Source organism: Balaenoptera borealis (genome assembly GCF_965194805.1).
Source record: "Balaenoptera borealis genome assembly, chromosome: 15".
NCBI lineage: Eukaryota > Metazoa > Chordata > Mammalia > Artiodactyla > Balaenopteridae > Balaenoptera > Balaenoptera borealis.
The window spans coordinates 6,436,265-6,450,048 of record NC_138871.1 but is presented as its reverse complement, the minus strand read 5'-3'; the positions used below and the strand labels follow the sequence as shown (position 1 = coordinate 6,450,048).

Sequence of the window (13,784 nt, the reverse complement as noted above, 5' to 3'; positions counted from 1 at the left end):
GAAAATTACATTGTTATTGGAAGCACAGCCCACAAATATAGGCCAGATGCAGCATGCTATAAACAGGGTGGCTTCCCACTAAAAAAAAGATTTAGTAGGAGCCAGGATCTCCTAAAATAACAGACAAAATGCTGAGGATACAATTTTTAAAAAATCACCTGTTATAGAAAGAACAAAGAAAATCTCAGCTTGAATCTCAATCCACTGACACCAACACCGAGATGATTTAACGGGTGGAATTATCTGGCAAGGATTTTAAAGCAGCCTTAACACAGGGTCTTCAACATCAATTACAAACTCTCTTAAAAAAATGAAAAAATAGAAAATCTCAGTCATGAAATAGAAGTTATTGAAAAGAACCAAATGGATATTATAAAACTGAAAAATGCAACAGAAATTTTTAAAACTTCCTGGATGGGCTCAACAGTGCGAATGACAGAGGATAAAATTAGTGAATTTGAAGGCAGATCAATAAAATTCTCCCAATCTGAGCAACAGAGAGAAGAGACTTAAAAGGAAAAAGGATGGACAGTGTCATTCTCAAAAGAATGGACAGAATTGTAATAAATAACAAAAGATCTAACATTTATATCACTGGAGTCCCAAAAAGAGATAAGAAAGAAAGAGTGGGACTGAAAGAATACTCAAAGAAATAATGGCTGAAAACTTGCCAGTTTGGTGAAAGATATAATCCTATAGATTTAGGACACAGAATGAACCCCAAACAAAATGAACCCAAAGAATATGGCATCAAGAGACATTGTATTAGTTTTTATAGCTGTCATAGCAAATCACCACAAACTTAATACAAATTTATTACCTTACAGTTCTATAAATCAGAAGACCAGTACAATCAGCAGGGCTGCATTCCTTTCTGGAGATTCTGGGGGACAGTGTGGTTCTCTGCCTTTTCCAGATTCTAGAAGTTGCTCGTTTCTTGGCTCATGGGCCCTTCTTCCATCTCCAAAGCCAGCAATGTCACATTTCTCTGACCCTTCTTCAGGTGTCACATCTCTCTCTCTGAGCATAGCTGGGAAAATCTGGTTGCACTCATCCATGTGAACCAAGATAATCTTCCCATTTCAGAGACCTTAACCTAATGACATCTGTAAAGTCCCTTCTGCCGTGTAAGGTAATATATTCACAGGTACTGGAGTTTAGAGCCCGACGTCTTTGGGGGTCATAATTTCTGCTGGCCACATATATCATAATTAAACTTCTGAAAACTAAAATAAAAGAAAAAAAATCATGAAAGCAGCCAGAGATAAATGAAACATCACCTATAGGTGAACACCAATTAAAACAGCAGTGGATCTCATCTAATACCATGGAGACTATTTTCAAGCACTGAAAGAGAAAAACAGTCAACTGCAAACTCAGCATTTAATGAGATAATCCTTGAGGAATAAAGGGGAAAAAATATATCTACCATGTGAACATTAATTTAAAAAGTAAAAATTTAATGTTTAAAATTATTTAAAAATTTGTTTTAATGATACCTCCCATTTCATTACTGTCATTAAATTTAAATTATTAAAATTTATTTATTTTAATTTAAATATTTAGTTTTTTGGAAAGCAGACTTTATTAATAAGTGATAAAGTAGACTTAACGCATAGAAAATTACTAGGTACCAAGACAAGCATTATATAATGATAAAAAGATCAATTCACCAAAAAGACATAATAATCCTAAAAGTGTGTCAACCAAACAACAGAGCCTTGAAATATTATACATGAAGCAGCAATGTATTGAGCTAGAAGGAGAAACTGACAAATCCACAGGTTGGGGACTTCAACCTTTCGCTCCATCTACTAGACTTAAAATTAGCAAGGATACAGATGATCTGAACAACACAATCAACCAACAAATATAATTGATATATATAGAACACTCCAGCAAGTAACAGCAGAATGCACATTTTTTTCAAGCAACCATGAATATTCACAAAGATAGACCATAACCTGAGTCATAAAACAAACTTTGACAAATTTAAAATAAATTGAATTATACAGAATATATTCTCTGACCATAATGGAATCAACCACGAATCAGTAACAGAAAGACAACTGAAAATTTTCTAAACAGGTGGAAATTAAACAATATACTTCTAAATAATTGATAGGTCAAAGAAGCAGTCTCAAAGAAAATTTAAAATACATGTATAGAACTGAAAATATAAAATACATACCTAGAAGTGAATATAAATTAAAATACATATAAAAATATGTGGGGGGCAATGAAAGCAGTGCCAGGAGGAACTTTCATAGCACTAAAATGTTTACATTAGGAAAAAGGAAAGTTCTCGAATCAATTATCTAAGTTCTTATCTCAAGAAGCTAGAAAAAAAAAACAAAATAACTCCAAGGAAAGCAGAAAGAAGGTAAAAATAAAGATCAGAGCAGAAGACAATGAAATTGAAAATAAGACAACAATAGAGAAAAATCAATGAAACCAAAAGCTGTTTCTTTGAAAAAAAATTATTAACATTGATAAAGCTCTAGTGAGACTGACAATAATAAAAAGAGAGAAGAGGGACTTCCCTGGTGGCGCAGTGGTTAAGATTCTGCCTGCCAATGCAGGGGACACGGGTTCAATCCACATGTGGATCCAGGAAGATCCCACATGCCGCAGAGCAACTAAGTCCATGCACAACTACTGAGCCTGCGCTCGAGAGCCCATGAGCCACAACTACTGAGCCCATGTGCCACAACTACTAAAGCTTGTGTGTTCTAAGGGCCCGCATGCTGCAACCACTGAGCCTGTGTGCTGCAACTACTAAAGCCCGCGCTCCACAACAAGCACTCCAGAGTGGTTATTTTTTGATAGTAATGATGATGAGAATAATGATAACGCTGTATTCAAAGCATCCTTCTGTTTCTGACAGGGGCACTGAGTAATGGTATTTTGGAGGGTCTCACTGTATTTATTTATCAACCTCAAAGTGAAAAATAAAACCAAAATATTCTACTTCCATTATTAAATTCTAGAGCTTTATTATTTTCTAAAGCATCTAAGGTCTTTTTGCTCTTACGTACATTTTTAGCCTGTATCACCTCCTGGACACTAAGATTTGAGGACACATCAGTAGGTTTTGTAGCATAACATCCCATCTTGGTAGCTTGTATTGGGTGGGCCAAAAGGTTCGTTCGTTTTTTTCCGTAAGATGGCTCTAGACGCACTTAGCTGTCTTTCACCTCATTCAAAACAATTTTGTTAGATTGAATGTGCCAGCTGTCATATCAGCGTGCATTTAAAAAATACATCAAAATTGGTGAATTTTTGTGTAGCCATTTTAATATTGAAGACGGAAGGAAAAAAAGGAACATTCTCGGCATATTATGCTTTATTATTTCAAGAAAGGTAAAAACGCAACTGAAATACACAAATAGACTTGTGCAGTGTATGGAGAAGGTGCTGTGGCTGATCGAACGTGTCAAAAGTGGTTTGCAAAATTCGTGCTGGAGATTTCTCGCTGGACGATGCTCCATGGTCGGGTAGAACAGTTGAACTTGATAGCGATCAAATCGAAACAATAATTGAAAACAATCAACGTTATACCACGCGGGAGATAGCCGACATACTCAAAATGTCCAAATCAAGCGCTGAAAATCATTTGCACCGGCTTGTTGTGTGAATCGCTTTGATGTTTGGGTTCCACATAAGTGAAAAAAACCTTCTTGACCGTATTTCTGCAGCAATTCTCTACTGAAACGTAATGAAAACGTTCAGTTTTTATAACAAATTGTGACGGGTGATGAAAAGTGGATACTGTACAACAGTGTGGAACGGAAGAGATGGTGGGGCAAGCGAAATGAACCACCACCAACCACACCAAAGGCTGGTCTTCATCCAAAGAAGGTGATGTTATGTATATGGTGGGATTGGAAGGGAGTCCTCTATTACGAGCTCCTTCAGGAAAACCAAACGATTAATTCCAACAAGTACTGCTCCCAGTCAGACCAACTGAAAGCGGCACTCGATGAAAAGGGTCCAGACTTAGTCAACAGGAAACGCATAATCTTCCATCAGGATAATGCAAGACCGCATGTTTCTTTGATGACCAGGCAAAAACTGTTACAGCTTGGCTGGGAAGTTCTGATTCATCTGCCATATTCACCAGACATTGCACCTTTGGATTTCCATTTAATTTGGTCTTTACAAAATTCTCTTAATGGAAAAAATTTCAACTTCCTGGAAGACTGTAAAAGGCACCTGGAACAGTTCTTTGCTCAAAAAGATGAAAAGTTTTGGGAAGATGGAATTATGAAGTTGCCTGAAAAATGGCAGAAGGTAGTGGAACAAAAGGGTGAATATGTTGTTCAATAAAGTTCTTGGTAAAAATGAAAAATATGTCTTTTATTTTTACTTAAAAAACCGAAGGCACTTTTTGGCCCACCCAATATTATTATTCCCACAGAAAAAAACTAGGGAACATACAAGGATGAAGTAATTAATCATATGCCAAGACAGGGAAGGAACCAAAATGAAATGTTTTGGATTTGGAAACCCCCATACTAACTGATAGACTCTGATGCCAGCCCTTGATGGGCACTGAGTATGCTTGTTCCTTATTTTCACAATTATACTCACACTACACTTATACTGAGAAAACATGGTAATGCTCAAATGAGCAGGACTCTCTAAGCATTAAAGGTAAATGATGGATGAGGAATTCCTATAGGACGGTGAAGTGAAACTGTAGGAGACATCACTGATCCCTGTGCCTATATACTGGCCTTTGTCAGACAATTTTTAAAAATCAGGCACAGACTCTTCAGGATTCATGGGGATAAAGATAAACTATGGGAAACATTGCAGCCGTCTGTGACATAGATGCACAGTGGGCAGGCGATGGTGTGCATTTCTGCAGAAAATGACCATCAGTCATTCTACCAGCTTGGAACTTGTTGCCAAAAGTGGAAACAAGCCATCATTAGTGTTAATGGAGTTGCTGGCTGACAGGTAATGAGGCTATTGATCAGACAAAAGCTCTGTGGCCCTTTTTCCCCTTGGAACTCCCTGAACTGAGCATGTGCAGCGTTACAATGGAAATTTCCCTCAACAAACCCTTTCCACCATGTCCTGGTGAATCTTCACAAAGTAGTCCTCAAATATATAACTTAGTTTCATATATCATCTAGCTGTTGATTTCCACTGTCCAGAATCATCTGGTAAAAAGACAAGCGAGTAGGCTAAAAAGAAACTGGACATAAAACAACCCCACCCATTGTGCATTATCTGCAATCATAGCTCTTTTGGGGCCTACTACCCATTTCTTAGGCTCTGCCACTATACACGTTCCTGCCCTTCACTTGTGGCTGTAAAGGACTGTACCCACCAAGGCCTCCCCAGGTGACTGCGTTCACATGCGGATTCCCACCTACATTTTAAATGACGTTTTCCATCAATACGGGGAAGGCAGAATCAACAGGATGTTGTGGCTTCCCTGCATAGGACAATTATCTCAGGCGATAAGGGTTGAAGGCTGTCACTGAAACGTGTACATGATAACGAGGGGAGCAAAAAAAATCAATGTATAGAGTACAAAGCTCTCAAGGAAGGAGAATGCCAGTGAGGCACATAGAAATAAAGCATACATTTTGTTCCTGTTTGCCAAGAATGGACGCTGTAGGCTTATTGAAATCAACCTAAGTTACACATAGATAAAGATAAATGGACTGTGTATTGTTACAAAGAAACAACAAAATGGAATCACTTGTGCTAAGTCCCACATCAGCAAACCAAACTTAATACCTAACCTAATTGCAGTTACAACCTCCTCCAGGAATATAGTCTTAACCCAACGGTCCCCAACCTTTTTGGCACCAGGGACCAGTTTCATGGAAGACAATTTTTCCATGGAAAGTATGGGGGAGGGGGAGAATGGTTTCAGGATGATTCAAGTGCATTACATTTATTGTGCACTTTATTTCTATTATTATTACATTTTAGTATATAATGAAATAATTATACAACTCACCATAATGCTGACAGGAGGCGGAGCTCAGGCGGTAATGCGAGTGATGGGGAGCGGCTGTAAATACAGATCAAGCTTCGCTTGCTCACCCGCCGCTCACCTCCTGCTGTGCGGCCCGGTTCCTAACAGGCCATGGACTGTTACCGTTCCACGGCCCGGGGTTTGGGGACCCCTGTCTTAACTGGTCAGTCTGGAAATTTCTGGTCAGCACCAGTGAGGGAGTCTACCACACAGCTCCCTTCTGTCCGCCATAGGTAGCTTACCTAAGCCTGAAGCAAGCCACTCTTTTCCTCCTTTTGCTTATAAAAGCCTTCCATTTTGTACAGCTCCTCAGAGCTCCTGTCTGCTTGCCAGATGGGATGCTGCCCAGTTCATGAATCGTTTAATAAAGCCAATTAGATCTTTAAATTTTACTCGGTTAAATTTTTGTTTGTTAACAGTATGTGTGTACAGGTAGACACACATGCACGTACACAGAAACCTGTCGCACCCAACGCTTTTTCTGCATATCTTGATTTTACTATATTTTTCTGAATGTTAAGCGGGAAAACCTTTCTGTAGAATACTTAACTTACCTGCAAGTTTGAGCAGCTGTGGAATAGAGAACGTGCTAATGAACGCTATTCACCTGGGTTTCGTTGATGTTGGACGGGAATAGAGAAGATTTCTTTCTCTGAAACTCCCACCAAAGTCCCAGGGAGTGTTTTCAGGCTGACAGTTGCTGGTGAGGACAGCCCTTGGCAAACACAACAGCCTCCCTGGGCCCACAGCAGGTCCCCATTCCCCTCAGAACAAGGCATACAGAGTTGGCTGGATTCGCTCCAACTATCACTGAGGCAAATTCCAGCAAGAGTAAAATTGGGTGACATCATACAAAGACCTAAGCAAGGGGTTCCAGTCTTTTACTAAGAATTATCTCCTGGAAGGGAAGCTGTCCATTTGTTTTTAGAGCTTATGATTTAATAAAATAGACAAAATTTCCATTCCCCTGGCTCAGAGATTTTTGGCAATCTCTCTGTAGACTTAGTTTGATTTCCTATCCTCTACCTGCTCTTCAGCAGAGAAAATCTGACCATGTACATCCTGGGCCTAATTTCAGAACAGTACTGTTTTGTAACCGTCTTCATTGTAGCTTCTAAGACCACCTTAGGTGAGCTTCCCTGTGTACACAAAGGGAACCTGGGTTTGGCGGTCACTAGAATAGGAGACAGCGCCCCCTGGAGGAAATTGGTGAACAAAGCTGGCAGAGAAACTGCTACAACCGGACGGCTTATGAGTCAGCAGTGGCCCAAGGACCCCCTTAACTTGTGCACCTTTGACGTTCCCAACTGTAAATTGGGTATTCTCACTTCTGCCATTCTGTCCATCTTCTTACGCTTGGAAGTTCAGGTCAGAGGTCCTCCACACTTCCCTCCTCAGAAAGCACTTTCAATTTATCCAAAATTTTATGTGTTTTCATATTTGGCTATTTTTAAGATCAGTGAGAGACACCATCAACGGGAATGCCAAAATTGTGAAACATCAGAAAGTAAATTAAAATGAATCATGAGGTTTCATGCAGATATGCTGGGGGAGAAGGGAACAGGTTGCCAGTTCTTTCTTTCCAGAAAAAAACCCCTGATGTCCTGGGGTTTCCCAGCCCTCCTGGTCTGGGCAGGGTAACCACACCTTTTTATGGGGTGGTCCTTGGCTCAGAAGACTACAGCTTTTGGTCATAATTACCTAATATCTAACCAACTGAAGACTAGAGAATATATGGCTGCTATTTTTACTACCATCCTTCTAGTTTCCAAATAATTTTGCAGTGTAGTCTGCTTATGGCCAACTCTTTACTTATATTCTCTATGTAACATGGAGGTTGGTTCTAGTTTTTTTGCCTTTTAGAAACTTCCCTGAAGTCATAACATTGGTTTTTTTCTTTTCATTAAAAAATATCTGTGGCCCAGAAATTCTATGCTGAGGTATCTACCTAAGAGAACCAAAGGGTTCAAATCTATTTCTTGTATCGGGGGTGTAGGAGGTGGTAAAAGGAATACTCTTCCTCAGCACCTGGATTTTCAGGGTTTTCTGTGAAGGCCTTGAGCAATGGTTTTTTTGTTTTTTGTTTTTTGAAAGACTTTCTTTCTTTATGGCTGTGTTGGGTCTTCGTTTCTGTGCGAGGGCTTTCTCTAGTTGCGGCAAGCAGGGGCCACTCTTCATCGCGGTGCGCGGGCCTCTCACTATCACGGCCTCTCTTGTTGCGGAGCACAGGCTCCAGACGCGCAGGCTCAGTAATTGTGGCTCATGGGCCCAGTTGCTCCGCGGCATGTGGGATCTTCCCAGACCAGGGCTTGAACCCGTGTCCCCTGCATTGGCAGGCAGACTCTCAACCACTGTGCCACCAGCGAAGCCCTGAGCAATGGTTTTTAAGGGGTATCCTCACCAGCCACAAAGCACTACTTTAATCTGAGGCAGCTGGCGCTCATTACCAGGAACAAGGGTGGGAACAGGAGGCCCTACTTCCTTTCTTCTTCCTGCTTGTGCCCGGCTCCTCCTGTTCAGCTCAGAGGTATATCTATCTCTCCCCCTTAAACCTCTGGACCTGCAGGAGCTCATCTGGACCTCCGGACCTTAAGGTGGAGCAGCCGATCTGCCTGGCTCAAGATGAGATTCTCGTATTCTTATTTCCAAAGCAGTGTCACCTGATACTAATTGAACTGTCAAACGTTCACAGATCAGTTCTGCTATCATGTACAGGAGGCTCTAAAGTATATCTTACACTCAAGTTATTTTAAGAGATGAAAGAAAGGGCAAATTGTTATTGTTCTTTTCCTAAGGAGAAGGTAACAAATAGCCAAGAAGAACATGCATTGAGAAATTGGCAGCTTTCTTGTGTGTGGACACGTTCCTTTTTTAGCATCCCTGTCCTCACGTTATGGGATGGGGAGGGTGGGAAGGAGAAAAGGTGCTCATGAGTCTTTGGGATGAGGTGGTGTAGAAGCAGCTTAGTTCATGACTGACTCCCAGTGAATGCTGGCAGCTGGGGAGGAGGAAGGTCCAACGCTGCTGCAGCGGTGCCAGGCGTGCAATAGATGGGTAGCCAAGGGGGTCAGCAAGCGTTCCTGTAGAAGAACGCCATGCTCAGAATGACTGTGCTAAGTCAAGGCAGCATTCATTAAGTATTTGTTCAGGCTCAGGAGCTACGGAAATAAATGGAAACAATTCCTGCCCTTGAGGGTCACTCGGTCTTGGGTGGGAGGAGGGGAGTGAGTAGTAGGGGGTGAAGGAGAGCAGGAGATATGAGGAGATAGATCCATTTAAAACATTCTTTCCTATAATAGGTAACTGACCTGAGGCTTCCTTGCAGGGGGGAGCAGGAGTTGGTTTATTTAATCCACTATTCTGTTGGCAATCACAGCAAGCCCTCAAGGACTTTTCAGGAGAATGAGGGCCTAGTTTATCCCCCTTGACGTAAACGTCGGAGGTGTGGGGAGGCTCCGCTTTTCCTAGAAACTGTACTTGCCTCTGTAATTCATTGGTGGCATGTGCTGTGGGAAGAGGACAAGTGGATTGAAGTTAAAGAATGAGAGTCTGCTTGGTTCAGACACTCGCTAGTTGTATAATCTTTATACTCAAAGTGGGTTTATTGTACACAACATGTAGCTGGGTCTTTGTTTTTGTATCCACTCTGGCAATCCCTGTGTTTTAATTAGTGTATTTTGACCATTCACATTTATAGTTATTACTTACACAGTTGGATAAATATCATGTTTGTAACTTTTCTATTCATTGTGCTTTTCTTTCTTTTTTTCCTCTGGTTTTGAACATTTTTTATGTGATTCCGATTTATCTCTTCTCTTAGAATATCAATTACATTTTCTTTTTATATTGTTTAGCAGTTGCCCTCAAGTTTACAATATACATGTAAAACTAATCTGAGTCCACCTTCAAATAACACTCTACTGCTTCATATGTAGTGCCCAGTCTACTGGTAAAAGCCATCAGAGGCGTTACACGGTTACACTTCTGTGGATTTCTAGCATTTCCTTGATTTTTCTTAGAGTTTCCAACTCTCTGCTTACACTACCTATCTGTTCTTTCATGATGTCTACTTTTTCCATTAGAGCCCTCCACATATTAACTGGTTATTTTAAATTCCCTGCCTGAGAATTCCAACATTTGTGTCATATCTGAGTCTGGTTCTAATGCTCTTCATATTGTTGTTTTCTTTCTTTTTTTTTTTGTCTTTTAGCATGCCTTGCAATTTTTTGGTTAAAATCCAGACATCATGTACATCAGGTAATAGGAACTGAGGTAGAAGGCCTTTCATGTTAGGATGTATGTTAACCTGTGAGCGCCTGGGCTGTGGGTAATGTTTGCTGCAGCCATAGGTGCTGGAGGCTCCAGCTTCCTCCAGGGTCCTTGCTGCTACCTCCTCTGTTGTCCCTGGGCTTCCCTAGGAACTACTCCTTAAACAGAGTTGGTGCCTTGCAGCTCTCCCAGCTGTAACTCACGGTCATTGTATTTGATTTCTGGTGCTGCGGAGGCAAGGCGTGGGGAGGGGGTGGCATTCTACAATTGTAGCCTTAAATCTCAGTCTTTTAGTGGGCCTGTGTCTCCAGGCTGTCACCTTTACAGGTGTTTCTTAGCTATTTTTTTTTACCCCTGAGGTGAGACAGGAAGGCTTGAGGGGGCTGGAATTGGGTAAATGCCCATCTCTCATGTGGGATAAGGCTCTGGTGAAGTCTTTCACTCTAGCAAGTAGCCCTTTGTTATGGAGGGTGTTCTGGGCATAGTTCAAAATGGTTACCTTTCTCCTCTGTCTGCAGAGCCAGGAGGAGATTTTTCTTGACTCTTCATCATAAGAATGCCTGGTAGCTCACACTCAACCTCCAGCAATTTGTCAAGATTACCACGTAAGTGATCCTACGGTCCACAGCTCTGGTGGTTTCTGCTACAGGTAAGCTGATCTCAGCTGAGAATCTCCATATTCACCCATCTCATGATTCTCTGACGAGTATTAAGGAAAGGTGTTGATTTTCAGTTTTTCTCAGCATTTTTCTTGTTGTAACAATAGGAACGACAACTTCCAAGCCCTTTTTACACACTGGGCCTGAAACCAGAAGTCTAGCTATACAACCTTGAGCAAGTTAACTCCTCTGAAGCCATTTCTCCCTTTACGATATAGTGATAATAAATCTTTTAGGCCTACTTCATGTCGTTATTTACATTGAAATGCTTTGTAAATGGTAAAGCACTATACTTCCATAAGGATTATTATGGATTTGTCAACATTCACCACGAATTTGGGAGTTGTCACCAGGAAATGTCTGTCAAGCCAGGAATTACATTTCCCAGCTCCCATGAGATTGCTCTGTGCCGGAAAGATGCAGTGAAAGACATGTGTCCCAATCCCACAACTGGCTCATAGTAATGTCCCCAGTGGTCCTCCCTCCTTCCGGAAGCGGAGGACCATGTGACCTTTGGCTATAATGGAGCCACAGGATGGAAAATTCCCTGCCTACGAGGAACAGACCACTGGATTGTTACGTGTGCAAGACATAATCACTTTATTGTCTTTAATCACTGAAACCTTGGTTTTTGTTTGTTAGGGAAGCTGATGTTACCCTATCTAACAAAGAAATCATTATCCTGATATTGGAGCTGCAGTTACAGAAACCTGAAATTCGTGGTTTTCAAATTTCTTATTGACTGGTTAGGAGCTGGGTGGCTAAAAAACAGAGACTGTGGGCTGGAAAGATGGAGACTCCTGTGATGCTGCAGTGCGGTATTGAGTGAAACTTACCTGCAGTAATATGAGTGATAAAGAGAAAACAGAGACTGTGGGGAAAGTGGAGGGAAAGAGGCAAAGTGCAAGCGTGTATTGACTGTTCCTCTCTACTTTCTGAGGGAGGGAGGGACAAACAGAAAGAGAGAGAGAGAGAGAGAGACAGCTGGAGAGAGAGGATTGGCTAGTTGAAATTGGCAAGCACAAAGGAAAAGTCCAGAATTTTGGGTCCTTACAGTGTTACAACAATGGAGAGTTTACAGATTACAGACAATAGGAAATAAGACTGAAAAAGGCCCGTTAAAGACTTACCAGGTCAACTCAGTTTTGAGGACAATACAGATGATGGATGTGATGTTGCTGTCCAAGTCTTGTTTTAGACAGCTTCAAGATAACTGCTAATAAACTGACAGGGAGATTGGCTTGAGGGCAAGGAAACAACCATGTAATTCCCCCGTCCTTCCTGTGTACCTGCCACCCCCAGGCCTGGGCGGCCCGGTTCAGCACTTGCCAGCCTCTCCTCCGCCGCAAGCTCGCAGCTCTGCTCAGCTCTGAACCCCAGAACCCTGACGGATGCAGCGCTTGGCATGTCCAAGGGGCTTGGAAGAGGTACTGTGAAATAACACATTTTATGGCAAGACAAGAAAAACTTAAACGTGAAAAATCTTCTCTGCCCTTTGGCCTCTTCCCTACCCTCTACTGTGCATTGTGTCTCTGCATTAGGCATTGACCAAACCTCCCCACCGGCAGAAATACCTGCTCAGCCATAAAGAGCAACGTTCTCCTAGCACCAACAAGACAGCTCCTTAAATGATAACGTTCTTTCTTAATCTTGCAAAGGGTCACAAGGACCCACCACTTTGTACCTGAAGATCTGGATTGTGTAAACTGTCAACAGTACATCACTTAATGTATAGCCCTCTGTCTCCAAAAACTTATGTTAACTGTGCTTTGACTTCTAATGGGCAGAATAGCTCTCGGAGTTTTCTGAGAGGCTCTTCCCGGGTTATAATCCTCCATTTGTCTCAAATAAAATTTTCCATTTCTTTCTTAGATCGACTGATTTAATCTTTCATCAGCAGTACCTAGAACAATTTAAATTTCATCAAAGAGGTGGCAAGGCTCTTTGTCCAAAGTTTGGCTGCATCTTGATCGTTTTCCCCTTCTCGTCCCGCTTTCTGCTGTTACCTGCTTCCGGAGGTTCCAGTTAAATGGGCTAAGCTGGGGTTGAGTGGGGAAGTGGGGGTGGGGTGTGGTGAGGGGTAGAGTGTGAGCGGACGGGAAACCAACATCCCCCAGTAACCCTCTGGGACCCTGTCCCCGGTCGGCGGTTCTTTTTCCCGGGACCCCTCCCCGCCCTCCCCCCCCACCCCCCAAACAGCCACCTGGGCCCCTGGCATGTGGGGATCTGCCATCTCTGTGTGCACTCAGCACTAGGGAAACCAAATCTCGCCTCGGCTCTGGGCATTTCACTGTTAACGGTTTCCAACGTAAGACCCACGAAACTTAAAATGTGTGAGAAGAAAAGAAATCCAGTAAGAGAAAAGCGACCTAAGACACAAGCCTATTAAGTCAACCTAATATTATTAAACTTCCGAATTCAGGAACTGCCCTCCCTGCCTTAAGACCGCTTCTTGGAGGCAGAGTTGCTTCTCCTGTTTCTTTTTGAACCAGGCTGACGCTACTTCTGAGTGCTCACCTGCCCATTTCCCGCGGGGTCGCCCTTTCTAGCTGCCGTCTCCTCCTCCCCCTGCCCCGCCAGGTGTCTCCCCTGGGAATGAGCTCCGCTCCACCCCACAGAGGCACTCCTGCATCCGGTGCGGAATGATTTCAACAAGACCCTGCTGAAACGTGACGGAAGAACGGCTGATCCTGCAGCCTCCGCGTGTCAGCAGAGCGTGACGGGCCACCACGCAGCCTGCCCCTCGGTCGCCGTGGCGGGCGGGCACGTGAGCCCCGCTCCTCCACCGCCGGCTCACCCGCAGCCATCACGCAGGCCCGCGTGCCCCTCACCGTCGCCAGGCCTCGGGGACGTCG

General features: G+C 42.6%; 1 protein-coding gene across 2 annotated transcripts in view; it reads right to left on the bottom strand.

Moving 5' to 3' along the window:
• Nucleotides 1-13,702, bottom strand: part of LONRF2 (LON peptidase N-terminal domain and ring finger 2) — a 134,435-nt gene extending 120,733 nt beyond the window's left edge. The window contains exons 1-2 of one of the 2 annotated variants that reach the window (XM_082356172.1): nt 9,310-13,702; nt 821-9,081 (exon numbers count right to left, since the gene is read on the bottom strand). The gene's annotated coding sequence lies outside the window, so the exon portion shown is untranslated. The remainder of the gene's footprint in view (nt 1-820; nt 9,082-9,309) is intronic. The other variant, XM_082356171.1, reaches the window with a different exon arrangement.
• Nucleotides 13,703-13,784: the final 82 nt, after the last annotated feature.